Here is a 19,418-nt window from a genome sequence, read left to right as displayed (position 1 = left end):
AGACAGATTGCCTGTTACGGTGACACTCACAGGCCTTGGTGTGTGAGGGACTCCAGGTAGGCAGGGATCGGGAAGGGTTGCCATAGTGGTGTTTTGCCCATCCTCTCCCTCTACCTTCCCACCTGACTGTCCCCTTTGCAGCTCTCTTCTGAGCAGCACAGAGGGGCCGCTCTGGGGTGGGCGACCGCTGGGCCATTGTGGCCATTAACTGGCTCTCAGGGCCTTTGTGGGAGCCCCTTTTCATTAGTATTGGCAACATGTTCCCCGGCAAATGATTATGTTAGGCAGACACATCACATCGCTTACATTTCATAGCTGAGTGCAATTTTCATAAACTGCGCGGCAACATCCAAAAAAACATGACTCAGAATTAGAGTTTCAGAAGATTATTATATAGACATTATTTCCCTCAGGTCACGGGCTTTAGTCAAATTTGGAGGAGAATGAAATTGCCAACAGTGAAAAGCAGACAGAAAGGTATGAGTTCATGAGCAGAGAAATAACATTTTCATTTGTTCCTTCCCCATGGGAAAGATCCAGCATTCCGGTAAATGGAGACGGTTATAAGAAATGAATTTTTGTCAGCAGGGATGTGATTTTAAGGCTCACTTATCCATTGGCAATCTAGATTTCTAACCCCAGGAATCTAGGAAATTGCTACAGAATGTAGTCTTTATTATAAACAAGTTTTTTTTTTTTGGTAGTTTTTCCCCTTTCTTCTTGGTCAGAGATTTTGAAGACAGAGGACTCCATTTCTTCCTGCATTTCAGGGGTCACATGAGTGCTGAATCCCTGTCTGCTCTGAGACTCTCTGCAATATGCCAGGAGTCCATCTTCCCCTCCAAACCTTCTCATTCCCTTGCCATTCCTAAACCTGCTGTGATCTGCGCACATGGTACGAGCGGAATTGGAGGCCGTGAGGACAATGAAGCAACCCTCTCTGCCTCTATCCTCTGGCATTTTGTGGGAGGCCCTTGGCCGATGTTTCTGTGTGTGTGTGTGTGTGTCGCTCCTCTCTCCTCTCCTCTCTATCTCCATCCTTTTGTGTCTCTGGACCAGAGAGCAAGGCAGGAAAAAATGGCCTTCCAGGTAGCTGTCATTTCACCAGGAGTAAGGAAGGAGGATTTGCAGGATTTCTGTAGGGTAATCCCAGACACCCTTCTTCATAATTAAAGAATGTTCTTTCAAGGGAAATTTTATTTTCTCCTTGAATTTCATTTGGTGCTTGCAGCCTATCACTCATTCAGATTCTGCACACAGGTTCTTCCAACAGCCATCGTGCATCCGTGCGCACAGGAGGTATTTCATATAGCCTAAACCCTTCATTTCTAGAGGTGCACACTGGTTCTGTAACATTAATCTCACCGTTATGTTTTTTTCACTTTTTAATAACTTGGAATATGTATATCTAATGCCTTCTCCCCCTGTGCATTTTTTGCCGATTTTAATATCTCTCAACACTATAAACTATTTGCCTGGCTATATTCTTATTAGATAGAGCGATTGCCTGCCAAAGTTCACTGGAGGAGAACTGCATGGTCGTCTTTATTAACACGTCTGCAGTTTAGTGATTAGAAAAGCCAGGCCAGGTTGACTGGCAAGTGATAGCGAGCGACTCTGACGTAGTTCACAGACCTGGTCCCTGACACTGCTTGCAGACAGAAAATGGAGCCTCCGAGGCTTCTAAACCGAGGGGATCAGGGGTCATGAAGGTGGGAGCAGCACCTGCTTTTCCACACCACCTCTTGCATGGTGGTGCTGACTCCCGCTAACCTGTAGTATAAGGATTTATAGGGCTTCCCAGGGGGTTGGTATTTGGTTTGGACTTTGGGGTTGGAGCAAACTTTGGAGGTGTGAGCATCCGTTCTCTGCCATGCAGGGTGGGGAGGAAACAGGGCCTGAAATATTCACTGCTCACATGGCAAAAACTGCAGGTGGCACTTATTCAAGAGTGCCTAACTGCGGGGAAATTCTAGCTCTTTAATGTTTGATTTCTTCTTTTGTGAAGCAGCAATGATTTTGCCTCTCCACACTGCTGTTGCTGATTTTCTCAGCAGGGCTGTGAAGAGGAAGTGGCATTCTAGGCTTGGACTTCTGCGTCGCTGCCTCTGTTCAGCCTTTGCCCATGTTTGACCAACAAGGTAAAGCTTGGATCTTTGTTAGCTGTAATAAGGTGCTGGGTGTTACTTACTGTGTCCTGGGGAACATTTCCCTAGCAGCATGCTTGCTCTCAGAAGTGTGGTGTGAAGTACTCGCTGCATTCTGGCCTTTGAGCATGGGGTCGGACAAGCACAATTCTGTCCTTCACAGGGCAAGGTCTTGCCTGACCGGGGGCTCTGACACTAGAGTGCAGTTTGCTCCAACCCAAAGGTGGGTGCAAAAATGAGACTCAGGGAAGTCAGCTTGAATTCATTCGGATCTCAGGTGCCATACTTGGGAAGTTGCTTGTTAATAAGTACATTTCTTCCATAGATCATTGTATCACTTCATTAAAGGTGAATACAACTTGACTAGGCACAATTATAAAATTGAAAAGCTTCACTTAGCATAGCTGAGACAAAATGTCCTCCACATATCAGGGTTTTCATGGGACTCAGCCTGTGCCCTCCCTCTCTGTCCCCCCTGCTTTGCTCTGTCAGGATTTCAGTGGAGGCATTCTGTCTGCTAGTAAATAGAATTACCACTGCAGCAAATGGCCACTGATTTTGACTAGGTGCTGGGTGCTTCTGTAAGTGTGTATAGGTAATCACTCAAAGACTCCCCAAATCTACCCATCAACAAGGTTCTCTGTTTTCCAGTGAGGAAACAGACTTAGAAAAACTAAGGCTTATGTCTCTGGTCATGTGACTCTATTGGCGTAGGCAGGGCACCAGCCGCGTCTTGGGTGGGTCATGTGGTGGTCGTGGATGTGGTGGTCCAAGTTTATGTATTTCACCATGGTCTTTGGCATTTGGTGAGAAGGGTTTCATTGTACTGTGTCATGGAAGTAGAGGTATAGGTCAGATGGTAGAGTGCCAATCTTGAGCAGAATAAACAAAGCAAAAGCACAAGGTCCAGAGATCAGGCCCCAGTACTGACACACACAAAAACCAACTGTGTCATCTGTTCTCAACACAGCTTTCCCTGGTAGATTAGATAGCCCATATTTGATGAAGAGGAACTTGATTTCCAGAAAGATGAAGCCTTTAACTCAAGCTAAGCAGCTAGTGCTAAAGAATAGGATGGAGACCAGACCCCTCACACCAGACTCTGGGGTCAATAGAAAGGGCTGTCCTTTCCAAGACATGCCACAATTCCACCACACAAAAGATGCAGGCTTTCTGCACACTTCCCACCCCTGGTAGAGATTTCTGTTTTCGCTCTGAGTTGTCTACTTGCTAGGTATTGGAATGGCCTCTTCTCTAGTTTTAGAGTTTCCTCAAGGAGTTGCTGATATGTTCTGGCCAATTAGTCAATCTTTTACAATTAGCATCATTCTTCTTTTCACCTTTTATTGTTAGAAAGTTAGCTTTCCTGTGAGTTCTGGACTCCTAACACTTGTCTCTTTGCCCCCCTGAAGGGTGAGTGTCCCTCTGGGGTCCCTACCCCCTGCATAGAGAGCAGGGAACACTTTGAGAGAGATGTGAACAGCAGGACCATTGGGGTAACAATTAAAAGTAAATCTCTTCTTTAGAACAATCTGTCTGTGAGCCTCCAAGACCCAGAGGGAGTTGGTGCCCTCAGTTCCCTGCACCGCTGTGGGCATCACGCACAACGTCCCATTACAATAAGGGATTTCACTGGAAAGTTTCTTTTTTCTTGTTGCATGGATGAATAGCTGAAATGTATATTAGGCTAGAAATATGGAATACAGAGTCCTGTTGAATCTCCACTGTTGTGTGCCATCATCTGTGGGTGTCACTTGGGATGTCTTGGCAGCCAGTGGGCACATGTGACAGCCAGGGAGACACAGGAGGAAGTCTGTCTCCATGCTGTTTATGCCTGAGCTTTTATGGGCTAGGCATCTTGGGCTCTCACTTTCCTAGTTGATCTTTTCTCCACTATTTGCCTTGGCCTCACCTCTGGCTCAGCTGGGCATCCCAGGCTTCGCTGGAGTCGCTGGAATGCAGGCCCCTCTCGCCAGCCCTCATCACCCTGCAGCCATTTATGTCTCAGAGCTGCCTGGAACTCGAGCCTTGGTGGCTACTGGTTGCTTGTTCCCAGCCAGATTGGGGCCTATGCATGCCTGCACGGACTGCACATTTTCACAGATGCAGCTCTGAGAAAAAACAAATGCAAACCATTTCTTTCTTGGACTAGTTATACTCATGGAATAAGAGGGGGAAGCTCTCTAGGGAAGCCATGATTATCCAGATATGTTGCCTAGTGCTTTTCTCTTCTTGCCTTAACACCTGCATGTCACAGCTTTGCAGGTATGGCCAGCCATACCCCCTGCTCACACCCGAGTCTGACCTCCCTGCCCATTTGGGTTATGTTTATCACACGAGGACTTGGGGAACATTTTCTGTAAACCTCTGAGAAAGAGGGAAGCATGGCCCATGCACTCAACTTGCGAAGTGGGGTTCTCAAGAAGCAGGGATGGGAGCCAAAAGTTTACCAGAACAAGGGCTGTTTCTTGTGAAAGTTGATGTCAAAGCGTAGTGTAGGTTTTCTGGTCTGGGGAGGGCGTAGGGCCCTGAGGCCAGCCCCTCCCAGCTCACCGCCAGTCTGGCCAGCCCTTCATGGCCAGTGCTGCGATGAATGTGTTGGTTGTAAGAGAAGCTTTCAGGGTGGTATTTGATTCCTTCTCTCAGGCCCTTTGAGATCGGGGCTCACCATGAACCTTTTGTGAAATCCCCGCGGACTGCCACTCTGTGGTGTAGCTAGTGGTCAGAGTCATGCCAGAATAAATGCAGCTGCCGACAGAAGAGAGGAGTCATCTCAGCAAAAATCTGCACAAAGGAGACTTTCTTTGCTCCTCCTGGTACATGTGGTAAGCAGAGAAATAGTTTATTGTGAAAGTCTTCCAGCCACAGGTCTTTCTAACGCATAATTGTACCCTCCAGGGAAACCAAAATAAATACCAGCCTAATAAACTTCAGATTTTCAAAAATAAGTTACCCTATTGCATTTCTGTACAAAGAAAAATATGAGAGGCTGGCATGTTGTTCTTATTTTGCTTTGAATTACTTCCCGAGCTATCCTGTCCCAATTCAGTCCTAAAATGGAAGAAAATACTTTTTATCATTTGGAGAAAAATGGGCAGAGTACAAAATTCTGTTCCTTCAGAAGGAAGGTAGGGGAGTGAATTTTATTGCCAACTTTGGAATTTTCTGAAAAGAAAACACATACCTACACCCTCGGTCTTTTCCAGGGCTAGCTGTTGCTGTGTTCTCTGTGTTTTGGGGGTTAGAAGGCTTCCAACCAGGGTTCCATTTGTTTTCCATTGCAGTTACCCCCTCCCATTCCCACCCTGGCCCTCTCTTTAACTTTGTCTCCACCCCTTCCACTGCCTTCTTGCCAGCCCTTCAGTCCCTCTTCATCTCAGGTGGTCTTCCTGCCCAGTAGGGCCCAGGTGCACACATTGCAGCCATATCCTGACACCTCTTGAGCCCTGTGGCCTGCTGGGTTTCCTCCCCCGGGATGTCTCTGGCTCTGAGGTCTCCTCTTTGACTGCTCTTCCTCAGTCTGCTTTAATGATTAGTAACTTGTCCATTTACTTAAAGTGTTTACCCCAAAGATGCCGCTGACTAATCTCTGAGTGATTCTTCATCTTTTACATTTTACTGTTAAATAAAGTTGGGAAGAATGACCTCATAATGATTAGTAACTTGTCCATTTTCTTAAAGTGGTTACCCCAAAGATGCCTCTGACTACTCTCTGAGTGAGTCTTCATCTTTTACATTTTACAGTTAAATAAAGTTGGGAAGAATGACCTCATGACCATCTGTGCAATCCTTACCTTGATGCCCTCCTCATGGTCTCCTCTTCCCAGGTTATGACCTAGAACCACAGTTCTAGATTTCAGTTGTGCTTTTCTTCATAGACTCTTCAGGTGTATAACCAGTGAATAGTATGTGGTTTCTTAATGTGTTAGAAAATATATCATAAGATTTAATTACCTTTGCCATTTTTTTTTCCCTAGTGAGGTTTGAAGTCTGGGGTTCACACTACTAGGCAAGCCACACCCCCAGCCATGTTTTGCAGCAGTTATTTTCCCAGCCTCGCATGCACCTGCACCTGAGATTGACCCATCTTAGGCTTTTTACTGTAGCAGGGATGACAGTTGTGCGTCACTGCCTTCAGCTTCTTCCATTGAAATGGACTTTCATGGACTTTGTCCAGATTGGACTGGAATGGCAATCCTCACTGTCTCAGCCTCTCCAAGTAGCTTGGATAGCAGGTAGGAGCAACTATGACCAGCTGGGGGTTGAGAAGAGATCTTGTAAACTTTTTGCCTGGGTAGACCTTGAACTGAATTCCTCCTTTTTTTCAGCCTCCTGAATAGATAGGGCTGCAGGCAAGAGCCACTCATACCAGCCTGCTTTTACAGTTTTTTAACTGAAGGTGTCATTTATGAGAGGAATGCAGGTTGTTATGTTTGGCTCTTCCATTATAAGTATGCTATTTTAATAACGTGACCATTGTGTTTATGAGCATTTAGATTATTTCTCTAGTTCAAATAATGCTTATACAAACATTCTTCTATAGGTCTTCTTGCCCTTGTTTCTGCATTATTGCAGCAGACTCAAAACATAGAAACAGGGTCCTGGGCTTCAAGACCTCTGCTCTAAAGATGTCCACAGCAGACTCTGCTTCAGGAGACTTCTCACATATCTTCCTGATCTTGATTTACCATTCCTGTGTTGTCCTTCACAGTTAAAAGCATGCTAGTCTCCAGTGAGAGTGTTGACCATGGTTTCTATCATTGGTGCTATGACTAAGATCATCCAGTGGCTCCTGTTCTCCATGGTAGTGCCAGGGCTCGCTGTGGCTCCCCATCAGGAGCCCTTCTAGCCATACCTCCCAACCCTTTCCCCCCCCTCCCATTGGGGGCCATCCAGCTGCACCTTCCCATCAGAGGCCATCCCAGCCGCACCTTTGCAGATCTCCTAACCCTATCTCCCCCCCCACTCTGACACCACCCTGGAATTCAAGGTTATGCAGCTCTAAGACATTCTAATTTTCCCATCTTAAACCTCATTGAGACTTTGAAATTGTACTCAGTTTTCAAGATCCAAGTGAAATTTTTTTCTTATCCATGTACCTCTTATGTCTCTTGTGTAATTGCAGCCCTGTACTGGAGCACATTAGCTTAGTCATGCACAGAGCCACTTGGAAATCGTGTTGAGCATAGTAGGGCCTCACTAACAAAAATAACAATGATATGAAACTGAGCAGACTGTGTTGTTCTCAGCCCTGCTGACAGGAGTTCCAGTGAGAGGAACCAGTAAAGAGAGCAAATGTTTTAATATTCTCTAGTTTTCATATCTCTTAGAGTTTTCATGAAGTGCTTATAGCTTCTTTACTAGATTATGGTTGCAGTGTGGTAGGTCAAAACACACAGATTCTCATTTAAAAACAAATGTGAGACCATGTTTTCACCCCAGTGAGAACTTGTGAGATGCACTTAAACCGCACCCTTCCTGTCTCTTTTGGTTAGTCCCTCTCAGCCTTTTGTGGGTGGGGCACAGATTAGTGATCTGTCACTAATTGTGTCCCCCCACTTCTGTCTCCAGCCCCGAGGGCAGCACGGCTGCTGGTGAGCCAGGACAAGCTGAGTCCGCTGCAACCATGTTTCCACTTTGGAGGAAATGGGAGAAATGAGGCCAGTGGCTTGATAAATTATATCAAAAATAGTCCCTTCATGCTAATGGAGTGTGAAGAAGCTGATGTACTGGAGAGAATCTGTAATATTTCATATTTCTCTGAGGAGAAAAATGATAAACTTGATGATGTGTGATTTATTCATGTTTCTTCAGATGAGGAGGAAAAAATCCTCAAGTCAACTGTGTGTTCCTCCATGGTGGAAGTGGGCATGTGGGTTTTACCCTGGCCCAGGGGCTGGGCTTGCTTAGAAAAGCACCTCCAGACCGATTAATCACCACTCCTTTGGCAGTTGTTGGGAGAGGATAATTATGCCAGCATTGTTGCTATTTTATCATCACTGGTTTATGGCTCTAGACCACCAGGTGACAAATGTGTTAATTATTACATTTCTTCCCGGGGACCTCTCTTGGCTTCCCCCTCCCTTCATGGCTTTGGCCCCTTGTCCTTTGCTGCAGTTCAGCCCCGGACAGCAGTGGCTTCTGCAATCAAAGAGCTGCTCTGGGGAATCCATGCTGAGAGGGACGTGGTTATCAGCCCTGCTGTGTGCAGACTCGAGCCACAGGGGATCTGGTTAATTCCCTTTCCTCTGCCTCTGCCCATCACCCTCTGGGTCAAGTGCTGCTCAGAGCCAGAGGCTCAGCGCGCTTCTTTAATAACTGAAAATGGCACCCTGACTGGGCCATTTCTCTCTAAATAGCCCCCTGGAGGAGGTTAGAAACAGAGGTTGTCTTAGGCAAAGAGATTTTGCAGGTACAAATGCCCTTTTTTCTCTTCTTTTTTCTTGCTCCCTTTTTCTTCCTTTATGTTTTCTTTTCCGTTTCTGACCTGCCTATCCTTGTGGACCACTACCTATTGTAAAACAATGGTTTGTAATCTCTACTCTGCCATTTCCTTTCCTACCTTGCTATTGCTCTCTGTTTGCCCAAGAGCCTGGTAAATAATTTGCTCCTTTGGTGATGAGGCGTGTGGATGTTAAGACTTAATTCACTGACCTTTTCAAAGTAGGCAATTTCTATTACAAGAGTTTTGGAGACCCATTACAAAGACTCTAAAAGAATGCTACTAGTCCACATGTGGTAGTGCTGGGTCAGAGAGGGCTTTCCCAGGTCTCAGGACACATTGTTAGTGGCCATCTTCTCCCTATTCAGGCAGAATCAGCCAACAGGAAGATGTGTCCCCCTGCTGGGTCCTGTATCTACTTGAAAAGCAGATTTGGTTCATTCAGACCTGCTATAATTACATTTGTAGGTAGGAGGCTGGTGGTCTCAGCTGAGCAGATTTCAGTATATAAGTAGGTTTGGGTTCCTAGTGGGTCAAAAAGGTTTCAAAGCCATCTTGGACTTAATCTGTGAGTCTATAGATTCCCAGGCCTCTGGTAGGCATTTCCCAACGGTTTCAAGTGAGAACAATTATCTAAATAAATCATTTAAAATTCTGTCTTTACAGAAAAGTGTCTTCTGTTTGTTTTTGCTTATGAACAGTTTGTGCTGCTGTGTGTGTGGGGGGGGGAACATGTGTTGGCTTGCCCACCTCTGGTTCATGGTTGTAGTAGGAAGACTCCTACTCAGGCAGGCAAGCCCACCTAGTCATCTGGAGTGACAGAGCCACAGCAACAAAGTTGTTAACAAAGAAGCAACTTTATTGAGAAGGTTCCTACACTGACCACAGCACAGGCTCGGGAGCTGATACTGTGACCCCCAGTGGCCCCCATTCTTTTTAAAGGCAAAATCCATGAGGTTGAGCTTGGTCACACGCAGGTAACCAATGGGGTCGTAACACACACAAAGGATTGTACAGTCATACCAGACCATACACAGGTGGCCAATAAGGTTACAGTTTGTCTATAATGGCTGTTTAAACCAGCCTATCACCTTCATTTAAAATAGCACACAAATTTAGCGGGTAAGGCGAGGTCTACCTTTTGGTGGGCAAAAGGCAGAGTTTACTGTAAGCATGTGCAAAAGGCAGGGTTTACCTTAAGCAAGAGGTGTCGCCAGTTTGAGCCAGATTACAACCTATCTGTTTTGTCAGTCAATCTTTAACTGAACAATCAAGGATGGGTTAGGTTGTTAAGGGGCGGGGACCAGATGCTTCATTCCAGGAACTTGGCCCATCAAGTCTAAAATCCCTAAAACAAAGACAAAGCTCAAAATGGAATCATACCAGCTTGGGCCCCATCTCAGGGTCCACTTCATGGTGAAAGCCCCTGTAACACCACACAGGTCAAGTTACTGCTACATCACAATACTTTTTGAGTGAATTAATAAGTATTTGAATGGAGGCTTCTTAGCAGGAACTCTTCTTATAGACTAGACAGGGTTTTGACAAAATCTGAAGGTTCTGGGCTTCTTCACATTGCTTTTGGTCCAAAGGCTGCCTTAAAACCAAAGAAGAAATTCCATTTACTGCCCCTTTCTCTCACCTGAAGAAGCTGCAGGTCCTTTTTTTAAAAAAAAAAATCTACAATGTTCCATTTCTTTCTTTGTGACTGGCTGGAAGCTTCCACAGGTTTATCCCAGTGGTTCCTTTCTTTCAACTCTCTATTGACATAAGCTCTTCCTACATCAGAACTACAAATCTTAATTATAACTCATAATATGGAAGGACAGGAAACCTACCACCAAATGTGACAATTAGATGCTTCTTAAAATAACGTTTTAATACTTTGCACTCTGGTTATTTATGTGTATCTTTCTTCCCCATTAGATTTTAAACATCCTGAATGATGTTTTCTTTTCTTTTTTGGGGGGGGGGGGTGGCACTTATTGCCTGTCATGAATTAGAACTGCTAATGAATGGTGGGATTAATCTGTAGCACCCATGGCCCAGTAGCCATCCATCAGTGATAGCAAATAATTTGGTCTGTCAAAACCAATGGTTCTGGTGTGAGCCTGGGTGGCCTGACGCTCTCTCTTCTCCATGGTCATTAAGAATCCGATGAGTACCTGTTTGTGGTCTCCTCTGGGTGGACATGCCGCACTGGCATCTAAAGGCTGCACTTGTGATTTTGCTATGGCTACTTAGCATGGAAGCCCATCAGTTGTGAAGGCATTTCTCCTCATTCCACTCTCAGATAAGCTTTCCAGAAGCATCAGTAACCTAGTCTCAAGGGACCTCAGAGAGTCATTTCCTGTATGAAATCCAGGCACAAAGATACATGGGCATGAAAAGTCTTTCCTTATTCTTGGAACAAGGACTAATATTCTCAGCTTTTGCTGAATCCAAGTTGAAAAAAGACATACGTCAGCCCTAACTTCCCAGCCAACACACCAGATGCGTTACCAGCCACATGGGGCACGGGATGGGAGTGGAGGAGGAGGGATTCTCTTTAGTTTGTGCATCATCATAGAAGAGACTAGGGTGTACTGGTTGAGGACCTCCTGGAGGAATGTGGTCCATCACAGAAATGGAAATCAATCACATCACCTAAGGACATCTGAGATTTAAGCCCACCAGATAGAACTTGAAAAATGACTGGTCATGTTCAGTGAAGCATGTGTGTGGCAAATGGGGAGGGGAGGGTTCCAAACACTGGCCAGCTTTCTTGAGAAGTTTGAATGGGTCCCCCTGACCGTCTCCTAGGTTTGAGTGTTGTGCCCTGTTGTTCCATCACTTGCTGGCCACTGGGAATAATGGAAGTTTTTATTAACTGTTTGTCTGCCTACAAGATTAGATATGTTATCTCTATTTGTATGAAAGCAAAGGTACCAAAGTAGCCTAAAAACCAAAGGAGTCGAACAAGAACTGAAAGAATTTCTCAGCTGTGATAACCAGATAAGAGAAAGCATTGGGCTGAACTACAGGGTCAAGACTGTAGTTCTAGATACTAGACAGGTCAAGATTAGGGGCAACAGCCCAAAAGGAAAAAAAAAAACATTCATTAGATGACATCTCTATCAGTGGCTGGGTGTAGTGGTGAGTGCCTGTAATCCTAGCTAGGTGCACTAGCTAGGGGCTGTGATCCACAGAGACATGGACAAGCACAAGTAGAAGGATCACAGTGGGACAGCCCGGGCATAATGTGAGACCCTACTGTGAAAAGAGAATTTCTAATGAAAGCCTTTGCAGAAAGCAAGGAAGCAAGGAATGTCAATATCATGTTGCAGATTTGGTGTCTGTGTTGCAGGAGAGCCACCACCATTCTTAGGAGAAGGCCCCTCTGGTCACTGTCAGTAGTGTCAGATGACCTGAAGTGGAATGATGACATCAGAAATGGAAGAGTTGCATCTAGTGACCAAGGCTTGATGAATAGGAGACATGGAAAGAGGACATCTGGGGTTATATCTTTTTATTTTTCCTGTCCTAAGCCATACCCCCGTCTGTGGCACTGAACTTGGCAAGGCAATAGTTTGAGTGTAGAGTTCCTTTAAAAGGAAAGGGTCTTGTGTGGGAGAAAACCAAAAGTATTTCCTTTTTCCAGGAGCCTCGACTAGTTGCTGTTCAATTTCCACATCCAATTACATGACTGGGAGTCATTTTGATGATAGATGTGGCTGTGTAAAAAATCACAAACTATTGCTTACTGGGGTCTTATTTGACTTTAAAATAGGTGTAAGTAGAGCTGTGAGGTATTAAATGAGATACTATGTATGGTGTTCAGCTTTTCTCTTGAGCATCCTCTTCTGAGTGCCTTGTATTTATTTCCTTGAAGTTGAGGGTGAGTGCTGTGGTTTGGATGTGGCTTAAGTTCCCCTGCAGTGGTTCATGTGTTGGGAGCTTGGTTCCTAGTGGAGGGAAGTTGAGAGGTGGTAGCCTTAAAGAGGTGGGCCCTAAGTCGGGGGGGGGGGTTGGGTCCTTGGCTCACTGAGGTTCAGCCATCAGGTAGAGTTAAGATCATTCTCTTGGAACCTCTCCATTAGTTCTCTGGAGAAGATGGATCTCTGTGGCCTGCTGCATTCTCTTACACCCATCTACGCTCCCCCCATGATGCCATCTGCCATTACCCTCACCAGAGACTGCTCCATGGTGTTTCCTCATGATGGGCAAAACAAAACTCCTTTCTTTATGGAGCAGCCTAGCTCTGGCATTTTGTTACAGTAATGCAGAAACAGAATCTTACTTAGAAAGATCTTGTGACTTGCAGGTCCCCTGAGCTACAGCCTTTATGGTTGAAGGTGCTGATCCTCATCATGCTCCCAGCCACTGTTGCTGGGCAGCTGGCTCTATAGTGAGCCAGTTTCCAGTGTGCCACAGCAGGAAGGGGTTTCTCAGCCCCAAGCCAATACTGCATGGTTGGAGGTGGACCGTGGAAAGGGTGGAGTCACTGGAATGTGGGCAGTAGCCCAGTGTTCTTGCTGTGAGCTTCCTGTTCCTCAGAATGCTGGCATAGTAATATTTAGATCTCTTTTTAACTCTAGTGACTACAGAACCAAGTGTGAAGCCAGGCGCCGGTGGCTCACGCCTATAATCCTAGCTTCTCAGGAGGCTGAAATCTGAGGATCTCCGTTCAAAGCCAGCCCAGGCAGGAAAGTCGGGAGACTCTTACCTCCAATAAACCACTAGAAAACCAGAAGTGGCATTGTGGCTCAAGCGGTAGAGTGCTCCCCTTGAGCTGAAGACAGCAGGGATAGCACCCAGGCCCAGAGTTAAGTCCCACGACAAACAAACAAACAAAAAAAGAAACAGGTGTGATCTAAGTAAAAACCACAGTCAAAAGCAATGTCGCTCTTCAATCTTTGTACCCTTGCCTGTTTCCATTTCCCTTGTGCCTTCTTTCCATATTTGAATCTTTAGACAAAGAGATGGTATTAAGTGTTGACTATCATTTCATGAAATTAAAGTCTTTGGTAGGTAGTTTTTTGTAGACTTGATTTTGCCAAGGTAGATGTTTGAATGAAACAAGAAACAGACCCATTGAGGAACACAGAGGTACCATTGCAGTGACCATAGGTGCGGACCCCCTGTATCTTACCTGTAGGCTCCTCTCAGCTCTTGGCAGCAGCTTCGAATTCCATACCTGTCTGCTCTGTGCTTAGCAGTCACTTCACAGATTTTCTTAGTGCTGTGCTTTTGCTGACCCAAATTCTCACTGTGTTGCTCTCACAGACTGAGTTGGGTCTGCTTCTTGTTCTGTGTTTTTTTAAGTGAGCAGACTCATCGTGCCACATGGTGTCACAAGATGGTAGTTCTAGGGCTTACTGGATTGGATTACTGTGGGCAGCCAGGTGTCTCCATCTTCCTCTTACCAGTGTTTGAATTATGTTAAATCAGAGGGACCTTTTTAATGATTTCTGTAAAGAAATAAGATTCACAGTGTTTGGTAATCCTGTTGCTTATTATTTTGTTCAGAGTGAAGAAAGCAGGCACTTTGACTGCAATGCTTCATTCCAGTATGACAAATGATCTCACACTAGGTATCGTCTGTCTTGTAACATTTTAGCAGTTTTTTTTCTGAAGTATAATGTAGGCAATACATTTTCTTACCAACATTTTCAGCACAGTGTACTCCTCAGACATTGGATTTACATGCCATGTGTTATGAGAACCTCATTGAATTGGATTTCAGAGATGGTCTCTCTAGCTCAGAGGTCATATCTCAATGTACACAGTGCATGCATACTGCGGTCCACTGCTACCCTACAGGCCTGGGAATTCAGGTCCAGGTTTCTTTTTATACATTGAAATGCAAGTCCCATTTCCTATCTTATTACATAGTCACACATTGCAGGGGTATGTTCTGTATAGTTTAGAGTCTTGCCCAGTCATTTTCATGGTTCATTATACTATGATAGGAGTAACAAATTCATTCAAATTTCTTTATACTATAGATGCTCTTGTTCCTTGTGAATAAATGTAACACATAATCATTTTAGTTGTCCTACTTTAATTTTTATTAGCTTACGTTAATTGTACAGAGGGAAATTTCATTCTTACATTTCCATATATATATGCATATATATTTACAAGTATACATATGTGTATATGTGTGTGTATGTATATACACACACATATACACATATGTATACTTGTAAATATATATGCATATATATGTATATATATTTGTAAGAAGGAAGTGGCCACTGGGCTGTGGTTTTGGAACCACAGCCTCTTGCTTAACTTCACCTTAGTTTTAGGAAAACCATTTGCCTTAAATGAGTCTTGGCAATTCTCATTATGGAAATAGTCAGTTATCCTGGAAAGATTAAAACATGCGAAAGTCTCCAGACACAGAGTGCATAATAGCTGGCTAAAAAAATACTCTCTGCCTTCCTTTTCTTCTCTTTTATTTATTGATAGTATTTGTGCCATCAAAGGTGGAGAAAAAAATAATCCCTGTCTCTCATAAAATTTCTTGGAAAATGCATGAATTTCGCTTGGGCCTTCTAATTCTGACAAATAGAATATTGATTTTTGGGTTTCTGGCTATAAATTTGCCAAAAGAAAAGAAAATTTTATGGCACTGTTTCCCAGCTTTTCTGATCCAGCTTGAGCAACCCAAGCCTGGTTTCCTGGCAGTGGATAATTGCAGAGCTCTGCTAGCTTTAGCGCACTGTGGAAGGTGAGAAGCTTTGAGGAGACCGAGGCACCAAGAGTACAGGATCAGAGCCATCACTGTCCTCACACTGGCAAAGAGCAGCTTAGCGACAAGGATGCCACCGTGCTAATTGCCTTTAGCATGTTTAAACTCTCACTTCTCACTTGTCAGCGAAGGGGAAAAGCCTACTGGCCTGGGCATGTCCCACACAGTGTGTGAAAGATTGAAGGCTTAGGCACTCTGAAGCCCACACCCGCGCAGGGCTGGGAGATGCCATGGAAGATAGGCAAGGTGGCATGGAGGAGGATCTGGGTAGTGAAGGCCACTCCTTGCATTTGTTAGTATCTTTCCTCTGTGTAACTTCAGGCCCACAGGCTAAGGCAGAAAAGAACTGAATCCTACACAAACAACCATTTGATAGGAGAAGGGGAAGAGAGGGAAAACACAAGGGGAGGGCCATCCCCATGAGCTTCCTTCAGTCCCTGTTGGGCTCCTCTAGTCAGGGAGGGTCTTACACCACCTTTGTCTTGTCTGGACTAAGGTTGACCACATCAAGAGCTAAATCTGTGTCCTCAAACTCTGTACATGCCTACCTTAACACAAACCCATGTGCAGCCAGGTGGCTGCCCAGAGATAGACATCCTCATCTCACCCTGGGGGTAAGCGAGCGACCTCGATAGCACTGGCAAGCATGGCTGAGTCGGTGAAGCAGATGCAGATGGACTGCATTTAAACATGGCTGCATCTAGAAGCTGGCACTAAGCAGCCCTTCACGGTGTGCCAGACGCAGTGCCTGCTGCATGCTGCATGCTATGTGCACTCCCCGCTGCCCCTACCTTTAGGACTGCCCTCATCCCGCTGCTCCAGAGATAACGCCTCCTCCATGTGCATGAGCTGGGACTCCAGGACAGACTGTCTAGTGTCGGGCCCCACATGAAGGTGCTTTTAGAAAGATGGCTGACTTTCACAGAAACAAAACTAAACATATTCAGCACAGGGAAGAAGAGCAATAAGAAGTGCCTACCCTGGTACAGGGTGCCAACCAGACTAAACTCGGCCTGCCAGCATGTGGCCACAGGGGAGCAGCGCTGGCCATGGGGGAGCAGCTAGGTTTGCCTCCAGGGACCCAAGTGTGGTAGTTCATGTAACGTGCTGTTAGGGTTGTCCAAATCTCAGACCCAGTGTAGAATGTACTTTCATAATCTTGTATTTTCCTGCATATTTCTCTCCTCTGTAGAAAAGTGTCCAGCCTCAGAATCTACTTTGTAGGCTCTGTCTGTCCTATTGGTATTTTATATTCAAGGTGCATTCCCTCCTTTGTCCTTGATTAACCAGAGTCTGTGAATGTCCAATGCTGACAAGACGCTGGAGCTAGGTGCACTAGGGAGGTCCTGGGTGTTGGTTTCTAGTTTGGGTGAGTGGATGACAGAGGCCAAGTGGAGGACCACAGTGGACTCTGTCTGTCTTCTCTGCACTCCACATTGATACCCTCTGGCCAACCACGGCCCTCATGCAGCTGTGTTAGGAGACAGAGAGCGTCCCGAGGGACTAGGAAGAAGCTTGTCAAGGCTTATGGTATGGCTGTGCCCTGACATCCCAAGCAGAGAGGAACGGCAACTTCGGAGGACAGTACCCATCTCCTGTGGGGAATCAAGATCTCTTTGACCCAGAAGATAATGCAGTCTGAAGTCTGGAGCCTGAAGCTCAATGTCATGTGTAATTAAACGTTACTGCTGTGTCTTGCCTAGAAGACAGCTGTTGAGTTCTCATAATACATCCTTGTCTCTCCCCCAACTTCTGGAACTCGTTAGAACCTTGAAGTAGGGAGGCTTCCACTTCAGAAAGCCCTCCCACACGTGTGCGTGCGAGTGTACGTGTGCATACATGTGTGATTGACCTGCATTTGTAGCTTTTCTCTTTTTTTTCCTTGGCATCTCCGCCTGGCTGCCACTCTGGGCGGACACAGATGTGCAACCTCTAGCATCTGTTTGGAGAAAAGTAAGAAAAGGCTTTGCCTAGAGGTGTCACATCGAAGTTCTTACCTATTGAAGTGGAAGAATTCAGTGAGACATGCTGTTCACATGAGCACCCGGAACTGAGGAAAAGATAAACCAAAAGGGGTGTGTGTGTGTGTGTGTGTGTGTGTGCGTGCGTGCGTGCGTGTGTGTGTGTGTGTGTGTGTGTGTGTGTGTGTGTGTGTGACAGGCAGACAAACAGAAGGTAGAATGGGCTCTCTGACATCATGGTGCTGGACCTGGAAACCAGATTTCTTTCTGAATGTACACCCAGGTCATAGCAGATGAACCTTTTAATATGTGCAGCAAGCCTACTCTGCATGAGGAAGGTCCCTGGGCAGGTTGAGTTCCCTGTTTTGGATGCACAGCAACTTGCTCTGGAGACTCGTGACTTTGAAGAAAGTTTGTTGCCCTGCGGCTGCCACTCCTTCTCCATCTTGAAGCACTCATGGGATACTCAGTTTCAGAAGTATTTCAAGGAGAGGAATTCTTGGTTTGTCTGCCTGGTACCACAGCAAAGTGTGAGGATTCCTGTTGTTCCTGTTACTACCCACTGGAAAGAGGGAATACCTATTGCTGTTGTGATGGAGAGAAAAGAAGCTTCCAGACTGAATTAAATGAGGCTGCTGTGCTTTAGGAACCTTGGGTCTTAGAAGTAATGAAGGTGTGGCGGCAGGAGCTAATACTCTGTCTCTTTCATCGGAGTAGCTTGCCCACTTCATTCTGTGAGAAGAGGAGGGAGAGGAGAGTGCTGATATGTTTGGGGAGACAGTATCACAGCCTATTAGTCAGAAGCAATGAAATCGAGACAGCTTTGGGGACTCCATTACGTGGTAGTGTTTAGGTGGATTGTGTCCCTAGGTGCGGCACGCTGAAGAAGACAGTACACAGTGAAATAATTGGGCTTGAGAAATCAAGTGAGCTTCCACAGCCTCCTGTTTCTTTGTGGGGAGTGGGGAAGGGAAATACCCCCCACTTCTGCTAGCATGAAGGCTGTTCTAAATAAAAGAGGAGGACATTTCTCACTGAGTAGCTGGGCTGCCAGTAGATTTTGAATAATGAGAGCCATGGATTCAGAGGTGTTGCCTCAAAGCCCTTCCTGCTGTCACTCCCTGGGTGCCTGGATGGGTGTGGCTGCAGCGGAAGGAGATAATGCAGATCTGCTGTGTGGGGATGTGTGTGAATGTGCCGGGGTGTCTAGACTTAAGGTTCTTTAGTAAACACCCTCCTGTGGACTCAAAGATGGAGCTGGAACTGGCAACAGTGTGAGCTGACCCTCCCGTGGCCCCAGGTGAAGGGAGACTCTGCAGTTTAGGTGCAGTCACTGCTCAGCTTCCTGGAGATCATCTAAGCTCAGGAAAGATGTATCAAGTTCACTGTGCATGCTCCTAAGAAAAAGGTGGAAGTTGTCTGCTCTGCCCATGCTGTATTGAATGACTGTCATAGCTCATTTCCTTTGCTACTTACATGTTATTTGTTCTTGAGTAACTAACTTCTTAAATATTAGTTTCTCAGAAAACTAAGGAGACTAGAGTAAATAATTGCTGAAATTCTAATACACATGTAAAGACTACTCCTAAAAGTCACAGCTTATGTGTGGTTTTTGGAGCATTTTTTTTGGTATATGTATACACACTTTTTTGGGGGGTTGGTCATGGGGCTTGGTCATGGCCACTGTCCCTGAGCTCTTTTGATCAGACTGACTAGTGCTATACCACTTTGAGCCACAGCACCACTTCTGGTTTTTGAGTGGTCATTTGGAGATAAGCGTCTAATGGGGACTTTTCTGCCTGCCTGGTTTTAAACTACAATCCTCAGATCTCAGCCTTCTGCATAGCTAGGATTACAGCTTCTGGCACCTGGCTTACACTACTTTTTGAAACATCGTTTAACACTCACTCCAGTGTTGGGTGGTGGTATCCAGAACTAAATATTTTTTCTGATTCATAATTTCAAGATTATAAATGTATATTCTTCAATATCTTTTTATTTGGGGGATTATGCATGTACATTCTCCAGCATCGCTTTGGAGGAGATCATGAGCATTCCTAACCAGAGTCCTCACCGTTGGATCACCAGTGTGTCAATGTCATGAGCACCCCTAGGTCAATGTAGAGACA

General features: G+C 45.4%; 1 protein-coding gene and 1 long non-coding RNA gene across 5 annotated transcripts in view; both read left to right on the top strand.

Annotated features, from left to right (window-relative positions):
• Auts2 (activator of transcription and developmental regulator AUTS2) overlaps nucleotides 1-19,418 on the top strand; it is an 834,018-nt gene that overhangs the window by 450,389 nt on the left and 364,211 nt on the right. The window lies entirely within an intron of this gene.
• On the top strand, nucleotides 6,253-7,942 carry LOC122114889. Its single transcript, XR_006148656.1, has 2 exons — nucleotides 6,253-6,382; nucleotides 7,719-7,942. It is a non-coding gene; the product is annotated as an uncharacterized LOC122114889 (long non-coding RNA).

This window comes from Dipodomys spectabilis, unplaced genomic scaffold, assembly GCF_019054845.1.
Source record: "Dipodomys spectabilis isolate Male_0828 unplaced genomic scaffold, ASM1905484v1 ptg000112l, whole genome shotgun sequence".
In the NCBI taxonomy this organism is placed as follows: domain Eukaryota; kingdom Metazoa; phylum Chordata; class Mammalia; order Rodentia; family Heteromyidae; genus Dipodomys; species Dipodomys spectabilis.
Note: the sequence above shows the minus strand (reverse complement) of the source record. Positions and strands in the feature narration are given on the sequence as shown.